The sequence below is a fragment of the Peromyscus eremicus genome, chromosome 19 (assembly GCF_949786415.1).
Source record: "Peromyscus eremicus chromosome 19, PerEre_H2_v1, whole genome shotgun sequence".
Lineage (NCBI taxonomy): Eukaryota > Metazoa > Chordata > Mammalia > Rodentia > Cricetidae > Peromyscus > Peromyscus eremicus.
Genome location: NC_081435.1, coordinates 33068906 through 33081307, shown reverse-complemented (window position 1 = coordinate 33081307; position 12402 = coordinate 33068906).

The following is a 12402-nucleotide window of genomic DNA, read 5'->3' as shown; positions in this document are numbered from 1 at the left end:
TACAATACTAAATACAAGTTCTTCATAATTAATGAATATTTAGTAGCAAAATTTTAGGTTTGCATTATTGATGTCCATGCTCATAATACACAGAAAATATGACCCTGCCAAACCAATGTGCTATGAAAAACAAAGCAACATATATATCTCCCTTTAATATTGTGAGTTATAAAAGTGGCTTTTGTATTAGGACTAAAGAATATAATTGTGTTTAACATTGTACAAACAAACAAATCAGTTAACTTAATTATTGGGAATTACTAATTGCAGATGTGTAAATATTATGAGATAATTCCTAAGCCCCAATACATCTCTGTTACAGTCTGCAATCTATCATGCTAGAAAGAAACTCCCTGGGAGGATCCTCTTATCCCCTGAACTCCATGAAAGATTCTGTGCCACAGGATGTTCTAGGATACCTCCCTTCAATATCCCTGTCCTTTCTGCCATGAAATCAGATAGCTGTGTCTTATGTAGAAATATTTCTTCTGCTATTTTAGATCACATCTTCTGAATAGCTGTTCTACTTAATAATCCTCTAGTTGCCGTGTTGTTTCCAAGGCCTAGTAGCAGTTTCAAATTCTTTTCAATTTTGAGTCTGAGCAAGCTCCAAGACTAAGGCAGAGCCAAGGCATAGAAAGGGTCCAGTAAACCCACAGGTGGAAGTGTGCAGAAGCTGGGAGCTGTCAGGGTTTAGTTCCTCATAGAAGGATAAATTAATGTTCACAGTTCAATCTTTTCCCATAGAAAATTGCATGATACACTTCCCAAAGAGTTTGATGTATTTTTCCAATAATTTCTTTAAATATTTTTGACCTCTTTTATTTTTTCTTTACAGAGAAAGCCGTGGTTCCATCAATTTGGCACATTATGGCAAATGCTGAGTTTTCGATGGAGCTACATCTTCCTATGGATTTTTTTTTTTTTTTTTTTTGGTTTTTCGAGACAAGGTTTCTCTGTGTAGCTTTGGAGCCTTTCCTGGAACTCACTTGGTAGTCTAGGCTGGCCTCGAACTCACAGAGATCCGCCTGCCTCTGCCTCCCGAGTGCTGGGATTAAAGGCGTGCGCCACCACCGCCCAGCTTTTCTATGGATTTTATCATGATCACAGTTTTGCCCTGAAGTCTGCAGTGGATTGGAGATTTTGTCATCAGGTTCTCACAGTCCTAGAAGATTGGGTGAATCTGTGTATGTAGGCTGGGCTGTCACTGCTCTTTTCACTCCTGGGATCCTGGGATTTCAATGTTTTGCGTTCTGTAGTCAGCTATTTAATGACACCTAATAATCCAAAATTTTAATATATACATTCTGTAAACTGACAATTTAAAACAATCAATATCTTAGTTGTAGTTCTTAATAAAATCTTTTCCCCCTTTTCTAAATTAAGTAATTATTTAGTCATTTTACATACAAACCATATATGCCGCTCTCTTCCCTCCTCTCTCCCCTCCAGTCTCCCCTCCCAAACCAGTCCCCTATTGCCTCCTCCAACAAAGTAAAACCTCCCATGGGAAGTCAACAGAGCCCGGTCCATTCAGTAGAAGCAGGTTCAAGACCCTCCTCCTGCATCAAAGATGTGCAAGGTGTCCTACCATAGGTTTTAGGCTCCAAAAAGCCAGCTCATGCACCAGGGATAGGTCCTGATCCTACTGCCAGGGGGGCACCTTAAGCAAATCAAGTTATGTACATAACTGTCTTGCTTATGCAGAGGGCCTAGTCCAGTCTCATGGAGGTTCCATAGCTATTGGTCTAAAGTTTGTGAGTTCCCATTAGTTTGGTTTGATGTCTCTGCAGGTTTCCCCATCATGATCTTGATTCCCCTTGCTCATAGAACCCCTCTTTTCTTACTTCAACTGACCTCCTGGAGCTCAGCCTGGTGCTTGGCTGTGGATCTCTGTATCTACTTCCATCAGTTACTAGATGAAGGCTCTATGATGATAGGTTATTCACCTGTCTGATTACTGGGGTAAGCCAATTCAGGCACCCTCTCCACTATTGCTAGTGTCTAAGCTAGGGTCATCCTTGTGTATTCCTGGGAACTGCCCTAGCACCCGGTTACTCCCTATCCCCATGATGTCTCCCTCTATCATGGTATCTCTTTCATTGCTTTCCCACTCCATCCCTGTTCCAGCTCCACCATCATGTTCCCTTATGTTCTTATCCCCCATCCCCTACCCTCCATTGCCCGCCATCCCCAGTTTACTCATGGTGATCTTATCTATTTCCACTTCCCAAGGTGACCCATATCTCCCTCTTTGTGTCCTCCTTGTTAGGTAGCCCCTCTGGAGCTGTGGGCTGTAGTTTGTTTATCCTTTGCTTTGCATCTAGTATCCACTTGTGAGTGAGTACATACCATGTTTGTCCTTCCGAGTCTGGGTTACCTCACTCAGGATCATATTTTCTACTCGCATCCATTTGCCTGCCAATTTTATAATGTCATTGTTTTTTACTGCTAGGCAGTACTCCATTATGCATATGTACCAAATTTTTCTTATCCATTCTTTGGTTGAGGAGCATCTAGGTTGTTTCCAGGTTCTGGCTATTATGAATAATGCTGCTGTGAACATAGTTGAGCAGGTGTCCTTGTGGCATGATTGAACATTCCTTGGGTATATGCCCAAGCGTGGTATAGCTGGGTCTTGAGGAGGATTGATTTCCTATTTTCTGAGAATCCACCATACTGATTTCAAAAGTGGATGTACAAGTTTGCACTCCCACCAACAGTGGAGGAGTGTTCCCCTTGCTCCACACATCCTTTCCAACATAAGCTGTTATGAGTGTTTTTGATCATAACCATTCTTACAGGTACAAGATGATATCTAAGTGTCATTTTGATTTGCATTTCCCTGATGACTAAGGATGTTGAGCAATTCCTTAAATGTCTTTCAGACATTTGAGATTCTTCTGTTGAGAATTCTAGGCTTAGCTCTGTTGCCAATTTTTTAATTAGATTGTTTGGCATTGTGATGTCTGATTTCTCCTGCTCTTTATCTTTTTCCCATTCTGTAGACTGTCATTTTGTCTTATTGACTATGTCCTTTGACTCACAGAAACTTTTTAGTTCCATGAGGTCCCATTTAGTAATTGTTGATCTTACTCAACTACTAAAAACAATGAGCTGGGCAGTGTTAGTGCATGCCTTTAATCTCATCACTCAGGAGGCAGAGGCAGGTGGATCTCTGTGAGTTCGAGGCCAGCCTGGTCTATAGGGCAAGATCCAGGACAGGCACCAAAATTACACAGAGAAATCTTGTCTTGAAAAACAAAACAAACAGACAGACAAACATACAATGACATCATGAAATTTGCAGGCCAATAGATGGAACTAGAAAAAATTGTCTTGAGTGAAGTAATCCAGACCTATGAAGATAAACATGGTATGTACTCACTTTAATGGATATTAGCTGTGAAGTAAAGGATGAACATGCTACAATCCACAGACCCAGAGAAGCTAAGTAACAAGGAGAGTTAAAGGGGGGGGGGGACAATGGATCTCCCTGGGAAGGGTAAATAGAATAGATATCTGGAGTGGATGAGAGATGGGGTAGATAGGAACAGGTTGGGGGAGAATGGAGGGAGAGAGTACTTGGAGAGTGAACTGAAATTGGATGCATCTCGGGGATGAGCTAGAAACCTCAGGAATCTACAAAGGTAACCCTAGCTAAGACTTGTAGCAATGGGGATTCCAGAACCTGAACTCTCCATTGTTGGGGAACATTATTTTAAGCTGTGCTGCTTTTGTTTATGTTGCATTTTTTTAACTCTGTGAAGGTGCGCAACTGTGCCTGTCTAAAACACCTGATGGTCTAATAAAAAACAACCAATTCAAGGCAGGAGAAAGGATAAGTGGGGCTGGCAAGCAGAGAGAGCATATAGATGGAGAAATGTGGGAGAATAGAAAAAGAAGTAGCCAGAGAAGAGGAGGTGTAGCTAGAGTTTTCCTGCCTGGTCCACAGTCAGGACAAATCTCTCTCACCTGCCAGTCCCACAGCCACTCAGACCCGACCAAGTAAACACAGAGACTTATATTGGTTACAAACTATATGGCTGTGGCAGGCTTCTTGCTAACTGTTCTTAGAGCTTAAATTAATCCATTTCTATAAATCTATACCTTGCCACATGGCTCGTGGCTTACCGGCATCTTCACACGCCATTTCTCATCGTGGCGGCTGGCAGTGTCTCTCTGACTCAGCCTTCCACTTCCTAGCTTTATTCTCCTCCTTGTCCCGCCTATACTTCCTGCCTAGCCAATGGCCAATCAGTGTTTTATTTATTGACCAATCAGCAACACATTTGCCATACAGAACATCCCACAGCAAGGAGGACTCCAGGGGCCAGCCACCCAGCTACATAGTAAGCCATGGAGTAAGAGTAAAATTTGCCAAAGTAAAAGAATAGGAAAAGCCCAGAGGCATAAGGGTGATGGGATAATTTAAGAAATAAGGAAAGCTTTCAAGCAACAAGCCAAAGTAAGGCTGGGCATTTATAATTAAGTATAAGTCTCTGTGTGTGATTTATTTGGGAGCTGGGTGGCTGTCCCCCCCCCCAAAAAAAAAAGAACCAACCCCTCAACAGCTCTCCACCTTCTGTAAACTGGCAAGACTTCCAGTGGAGGGATTGGGACATCAACCCAGCCACATAACCCTTTGCCTACAATTTGTTCTGCCTAGAAGATGTGCTGGAACATAGGCAGCACAGAAATTGTGGGAGTGGCCAACCAATGACTGGTCCAGCTTAAGACACATGCCACAAGAGTGAACCCACCCCTGACACTGTCTGGAAGTCCAAGAATCAGAGGCTGGATAGTCCAGAGACCTAGGATAAAACCAATCACAACTGGAAAAAAATCAGTGAAATGATTCCTAATGATATTCTGTTTACTCATAAATTATTACCTATCCCAATTGTCATTAGAGAGGCTTCATCCAGCACCTAATAGAAACAGATGCAGAGACCAAAGTGTAACCAGAAGATTTCCTGTGTTCTGGCCTACTGCAGTCGGGACAAATCTCTCCTACTTGTGTCCCTCAAGTAAACACACAGAGGTTTATATTAATTATAATTGCATGGCCATGGCTCATGCCTTTTGCTAGCTAGTTCTTATATCTTAAATTAACCCATAACTATTAATCTATGTATCGCCACATGTTCTGTAGCTTTACCTGCATCCCATTGCATTTTGCTCCTAGGTTGGCTCGCTGGCATCTCTGGCAGCCTTCTTCCTGTCTCTCTCTTTGAATTTCCCAACTGCCTCTAAGCTGCCTTGCCATAAACCAAATGGCTTTACTTATCAACCATTCAGAGCAACACATATTCACAGCATACAGAAAGACATTCCCCCATCACCCATGTCTAAATATTTGGCATGCCTCAGAAATCTTTCAGAAGAGGGGAAGAAAGGACTGCAGGAGCGGATGGATCAAGGACACCTCAAGAAAACCCACAGAATCAACTAACCTGGGTTTATAGGGCCTCATAGAGACTATACTGACAACCAAGGAACCTGCATGGGACTGACCTAGACCCTCTGCATATATTACAGTTTTGTAGCTTTGTCTTCTTGTGGGACTCCTAACAGTGGGATCAGGGACTGTCTTTGACTCTTTTGAAAGCTTTTGGGACCCTTATCCTCATACTGGGTTGCCTCATCCAGCCTTGAACTTGATATTCCATGTTTGCTTGATATCCATGGGAGGCTTGCGCTCCTCTGAATATAAACAGAGTGTGAGTGGATGCAAGGACAGAGTAGATGGGGAGAGGGACTGGGAGGAGAAGAAGGAGAAAAAGCAGTTGTGTGTGTTCTAAAATACACACACACACACACACACACACACACACACACACACACGACCTACCATCTACCAAGGAAAACAATTCTAATTAAAAAATGCTATTTTATTTCAAAACTCCAAGTGTTATTGTGATATTTATGTACCATGGAGATGGCCAAATGGCAGCTTTGAATGCTTGGGACAGAATTGAAGAATTAGGAAAGAAAACTGAGTTATTTACTAAAGTTATACAGGGCCCAAAAGAAATCTTCACTGATTTCTTACAAAGATTGTCTTAAGCAGTATATAGAATGACATCAAATTCAGAAGCTATAGTTCATCAACCAGCATGACCATTCAATTTAAATTAACTTATGTAACTAACAAATGATTTTCATTTAATCAGATATAACTTGTCAAAAGGAAACCTTCCCAAAGTTAGGGTGGAGGAAGGGTTTTGTGTTTTATCCTTCAGGAGAATGAAGGCTAAGGAACCTGAAAACACTGGACAAATGACACATCTGAAAAAAGGGATAAGTTATCCAGAAAAAAATGTCTAGAGATTTCAGGTGTGTTGTTAAGTCACTAGTGTAAGATTTCTCCATCTTCTTCATGTGGTCACTTAGTGCTATGAATTTTCCTCTTAGCACTGCTTTAGTAGTGTCCCATAAGTTTGCGTATGTAGTAATTAACTTTCATTGAGTTCTAGGAAGTCTTTAATTTATTTATTTCTTCCTTGACCTATTGGTGATTCAGTTGCACATTATTCAGTTTCCATGCAATTGTACTCGGTTTGTTTCTTTTTCATTGATTCTATTTCAATTTTCAGGTCTTGAACTGTTTCCTTCTCATGTTTAATTGCCTTTTCTTGGTTTTCTTCACTTTCTTTACTGGGCTTCTTGATTTCTTCCAATTTTTGTTTGTCTTTTCCTCAATTTCTTTAACAGAATTTTTCATTTCCTCTTTCATCTATCATCTTCATAAAGTTATTTTTAAGGTCACTTTCTTCTGCTTCTTCTACAGTTTGATGTGGAAGTCTTGCTGTTCTGGAACCTCTAGGTTTTGGTGATACCATATTGCTCTTCATGTTGTTATATGTATTTTTTTCACTGGCATCTACTCATCTCTTCCTCCAATAAGTGCAAGAAATGCCAGTGTCTGAGCAAACTCCTCTTGGTCCAATCTGTGCTTGCTGTGTCTGTGTCTCAGGGAGTCACTCTGGGTCCAATCTTGGCTCTTGGTCTAATTGGAGCTGGCACATTCTGTGTCAGGGAGCTGCCCTTGGTCCAATCTGAGCTGGCTGATTCTGTGCCTCAGGGAGCTGATCTTGATCCTATCAGGGCTCTTGGTCCAATCACAGCTGGCAGATTCTGTCCCTCAGGAAGCTACTTTTGGTCCAATGGGAGCTCTTGGTCCAATGAGAGCTAGTGGATTCTATGTCTCAGGAAGCCACTCTTGGTCCAATCAGAGCTGGCAGATCTGTCTCAGGAAGCCAATGTGGTAGAAAGGTGTGGTGGTATTGTGTTCCCCAAAATATTGTGTACCTTAATAAACTTACCTGGGGTCAGAGAACAGAAAAGCCACAAGATACTTAGGCTAGAAAAACGTTAGCACACGCCTTTAATCCTAGCATTCCAGAGACAGAAATCCCTCTGGATCTCTGTGAGTTCAAGGCCGCATTGGAAACAGCCAGGCATGGTGACTCATGCCTTTAATCCCAGAAAGCAGCCTTTAATCCCAGGGAGTGGTGGTAGAAAGCAGAAAGGTTTATAAGGCATGAGGACCAGAAACTAGAAGCATTTGGCTAGCAGCATTTGCCTGGTTAAGTATTTGGCTGGTTAAGCATTCAGGCTTCTAGCAGCAGTTCAGCTGAGAGCCATTGGGATGAAAACACAGAAGCTTCCAGTCTGAGGAAACAAGACCAGCTGAGAATCTGGCGAGGTGAGATAGCTGTGGCTTGTTCTGATTCTCTGACCTTCCAGCGTTCACCCCAATAACTGGCCTCAGGTTTGATTTTATTAATAAGATTCATGCTACATCTGGCGCCCAACATTAGTGGTACGAATTCTTGAAAAGACCCGAGATACACTCGGCCGGTTGTGGTGGCGCACACCGGTAGGATTTGCTGAAGGAGGCAGAGGCAGGAGGATCCTGAGTTTGAGGCCGGCCTAGGAGGCTTGGGAGAAGCTTCGGCCCAGACTGAGCCACAAACAGTGGTGGGACCATGGGAGCAGTGGCTACTGCTCCGCATTGCCAGCTCCTTCTCATCGTGTTGGTGACTTCGGTAATGCTGCTACCTGGGATGAAGGGTTTACTGCTGCTGGTTCAGAGAAGAATTGCCAGGACCATCGTGTTACAAGAAAGCATCGACAAAGGTCAGTTTGGAAAAGTTTGGCAAGACAAATGGTGGGGAGAAATTGCTGTGAAGATTTTCTGTTCTAGGGAAGAATGTTCATGGTTCTGAGAGACAGACATTTATCAGACTGTGATTACTCCAAACTACAGAGGAGGCAAAAAAAAAAAAAAAAAAAAAAAAAAAAAGTCTGCAGGGAACCATGACCATGCCTAACAGTGACTTTGAAATCTTCAAAAAGAGGACAGGACTCCACAATGATGATTCCACATGGACTATGGTAAAGCCATTAAGCCAATTAACACCATGGAAAAATCGACTTTGGACTACAAACTGGTCAGGACAATTTCACGATGACTAGCTGAGATGATCCAGCCTGACAGACTACTCGAGCAAGGACTTATGACAAGCCCTGAACTTTCCTTTTATGCAGAGACTGGACAAATGATACAGGACAATTAACCCAAAAATTTTCTTTTCAAGATTCCCTAAAGATATCTTCACCCCTAGAAAGCAAAAAGAAAAAGAGAATAAAATATGAGATAGATCATTGAATCTACTCTGAGAAATAAGATAAAGAACTTGGAATGGTTGGTGCCCAGGGATGAAATCTAGGGGCAAGCCTCTCTGGGTCTGAACCCAGGCACTCACCTCTTTTCCAGATGGGAGGTCTGGGGCAACTCAATGATTTTCAAAGATTATTAGGAAGCATTTCCAACTTACAGACTCTCATTGGAATACCTAAAGATGGACTAATAAATTTGGCCAATACCCTAATGGGGACAAATACTTAAATAGTCCAAGAGAATTATCAACTGAAGCTGAGAAGATTTGGGTTCTAATAGAAAATAAAATATGAGAGGTACACATGGATCATGTGAATCCAGAGCTTAACTGAATTCTGGTCATACTACCCTCCAGACATTCCCCTACAGGGATTTTGATGCAGCAAGTAAGAAATTAAAGGCATATGTAGAAAAGATCTCTGATTTGATTTTAAAAGGAAAATTAAGCCTTCGTCAATTAACAGAAATGGACCTAGCAGAAATTATAGGTATGGAAAGAGTATTGGCAAAAACCTTATAGTAATTTTTGGGGAGAGATTAACAACTGTCACTCCAAAAGCAAGAGAATAGAATAAATAAAAAGAACCAATTGAGTCATTCCTCACATTGTATGGCAAAAAACCAATCTCTGGAGTCTCCACTTTCTATACTGATGCAAATAAATCGGCAAAGGCAGAATATAAATCAGGATATTTAAGTAAAGTGGTTCAAAGTCCTTACAATTCTGTACAAAAGTCAGAATTGTATGTCATTCTTATAATACTAGTGGTCTTCACAGAACCTCTCAATATAGTTACTGACTCTCAATATGCAAAGAGAGTTGTTTTACATATTGAAACTGCTGAACTTATTCCTGATATCACAGAATTAACTTTACTATTATACAATTACTAGAAATCATCAGAAATAGGGAACATACTATATATAAAACACACATCAGGTCCTACATTGGTCTGACAGGTCCTCTAGTGTTCCTTTCCAATTTGTGTCCCCTTAATCTCCTTAGGTTGTCTTATTGCTCTGGCTAGAACTTCAAGTACTATATTGAATAAGTATGGGGAGATCGGTCAGCCTTGCCTCATTCCTGATTTTAGTGGAATCACTTTGAGTTTCTCTTCATTTAATTTGATGTTGGCTGTTGGCTTGCTGTAAATTGCCTTTATTTTGTTTAGGTATGTTCCTTGTATTCCTGATCACTCCAAGACCTTTATCATGAAGGAGTGTTGGATTTTGTCAAATGCCTTTTCAGCATCTAGTGAGATGATCATGTGGTTTTTTTCTTTGAGTTTTTTTATATGGTGTATTACATTGACGGACTTTCATATGTTGAACCACCCTTGCATCCCTAGGATGAAGCCTACTTGATCATGGTGGATAATTGCTTTTTTGTGTTCTTGGAGTCTGTTTGCCAGTATTTTATTGAGTATTTTTGCATCAATGTTCATGAGGGAGATCGGTCTGTAGTTCTCTTTCTTTGTTGCATCCTTGGAAAGGAAGAAGTCAAGCTTTCCCTATTTGCAGATGACATGATAGTATACATGAGTGACCCCAAAGATTCAACCAAGGAACTGATACAGCTTATAAACACCTTCAGCAACATAGCAGGATACTTGATCAACTCAAAAAAATCAGTAGCCCTCCTATATACAATTGACAAACAGGCTGAGAAGGAAATCAGAGATACATCACCATTTACAATAGCCACAAATGATATAAAATACCTTGGGGTAACACTAACCAAGCAAGTGAAGGACCTATATGACAAGAACTTTAAGTCCCTAAAAAAAGAAATTGAAGAAGATGTCAGAAAATGGAAAGATCTCCCTTGCTCATGGATAGGCAGGATTACATAGTAAAAATGGCAATCTTACCAAAAGCAATCTACAGATTCAATGCAATCCCCATCAAAATACCAACACAATTCTTCACAGACCTGGAAAGAATAATACTCAACTTCATATGGAAAAACAAAAAACCCAGGATAGCCAAAAGAATCCTGTACAATAAAACAACCTCTGGAGGCATCACGATCCCTGACCTCAAGCTCTACTATAGAGCTACAGTAATAAAAACAGCTTGGTACTGGCATAAAGACCAACATGTGGACCAATGGAATCGAATTGAAGACCCTGACATTAATCTGCACACCTATGAACATATAATTTTTGACAAAGAAGTCAAAACTGTACAATGGAAAAAAGAAAGCATCTTCAACAGATGGTGCTGGCATAACTGGATATCAACGTGTAGAAGGCTGCAAATAGATCCATATCTGTCACTGTGTACAAAACTTAAGTCCAAGTGAATCAAAGACCTCAACATAAATTCAGCTACTCTGAACCTGATAGAAGAGAAAGTAGGAAGTAGTCTTGAACATATTGTCATAGGAGATCACTTCCTATGACACTTCACTATCACTTCACTCTGAGATAACACCTTATACCTGTCAGAATGGCTAAGATCAAAAACACTGAAGATAGCTTATGCTGGAGAGGATGTGGAGCTAGGGGAACTCTCCTCCACTGCTGGTGGGAATGCAAGCTTGTACAACCACTTTGGAAATCAATATGGCGCTTTCTTAGAAAACTGAGAATCAATCTCCCCCAAGATCCAGCTGTACCACTCTTGGGCATATACCCAAGGAATGCTCAATCATACCACAAGGGCACCTGCTCAGCTATGTTCATATCAGCATTGTTTGTAATAGCCAGAACCTGGAAACAACCTAGATGCCCTTCAACTGCAGAATGGATAAATAAAATGGGATACATATACACAATGGAGTACTACTCAGCAGAGAAAAACAATGACATCATGAGGTCTGCAGGCAAATGGATGGATCTAGAAAATATCATCCTGAGTGAGGTAACCCAGACTCAGAAAGACAAACATGGTATGTACTCACTCATAGGAGGATACTAGATGTAAAACAAAGATGACTAGACTGCAACTCACAACTCCAGGGAGGCTACCTAGAAAACAGGACCCCAAGAAAGACACAGGGATCACTCAATGACAGAGAAGTGGATGAGATCCACATGAACAACCTGGATGTGAGTGGGGGTAATGAAGGGCAAGGGTTGAGGGAAAGAGAGCTTAGGGGAGTGGGAGATCCCAGCTGGATCAAGAACAGAGAGGGAGAACAAGGAATAAGAGACCATGATAAATGAAGACCACATGAGAATAGAAAGAAGCAAAGTGCTAGAGAGGCCCACAGAAATCCACAAAGATACCCCCACAACAGACTGTTGGCAATGGTCGAGATACAGCCCGAACTGACCTACTCTGGTGATAGGATGGCCAAACACCCTAATTGTCGTGCTATTAACCCCATCCAATGACTGAGGGAAGTGGATGCAGAGATTCACTGTCAGGCCCTAGGTGGAACTCCAGGAGTCCAATTGGCCACAAAGAGGAGGGTTTGTATGAGCGAGAATTGTTGAGACCAAGGTTGGATAAGGCACAGGGACAAATAGCCAAATGAATGGAGACACATGAACTATGAGCCAATAGCTGAGGAGCCCCCAACTGGATCAGGCACTCTGGATAAGTGAGACAGTTGATTAGCTTGATCTGTTTGGGAGGCATCCAGGCAGTGGGACTGGGACCTGCCCTCAGTGCATGTGCTGGCTGTTTGGAAGCTGGGGCTTATACAGGGACATTTGTCTCAGCCTTGGAGGAGGGGACTGGACCTACCTGGACTGAATCTACCA